Below are 618 nucleotides of genomic sequence, written 5' to 3' on the forward strand. Positions count from 1 at the left end.
ATACATATATATATATATATATATATTATTATTATTATTATTATTATTATTATTTTATGTAGCTACATAAAGTTGTAGTATATATATATATCGGTGTTTACTTCAATAATGATTAATACGTGAGTAGAGTTAGAGTAGCCCGGAGAATCTTGACGATATATATATATATATATATATATATATATATATATATATATATATATATATATATATATATATATATATAAAGAGGGAGAAGGGGGATGGAGATAAATAGATATACGTGTATTCTGCAACAAACAATTCTGCTATTTAAGATGTATACTTCCTCTGGTAGAAACGAAGCCATGTTTATTTCCTTTGCTATTTTTGTCAAGTTCTAGATTGATTTCTCCCGGTTTCTTTGCGTTCTATTCCTGACTTCTAACTTTAGATTCTACCTTCTTTCCCCCTTATTCTTATGTCTACAGATCATTATGCAGGTAGAGCCGTGTATGCTGTGGGGTGTAATTTTCAAATGATTTTCCGTGCAATTTCCAGGGACAGATTTGTAATCGCTTGTATCAGAGTCTGTGATTTCAGGGTTCAATATTTGAAGATAGGTTTAGTTTCTTTGGGTTTTTCATTTATAGTGACTGT

The sequence above is a fragment of the Euprymna scolopes genome, chromosome 14 (assembly GCF_053919585.1).
Source record: "Euprymna scolopes isolate OS-2025 chromosome 14, ASM5391958v1, whole genome shotgun sequence".
Classification (NCBI taxonomy): domain Eukaryota; kingdom Metazoa; phylum Mollusca; class Cephalopoda; order Sepiida; family Sepiolidae; genus Euprymna; species Euprymna scolopes.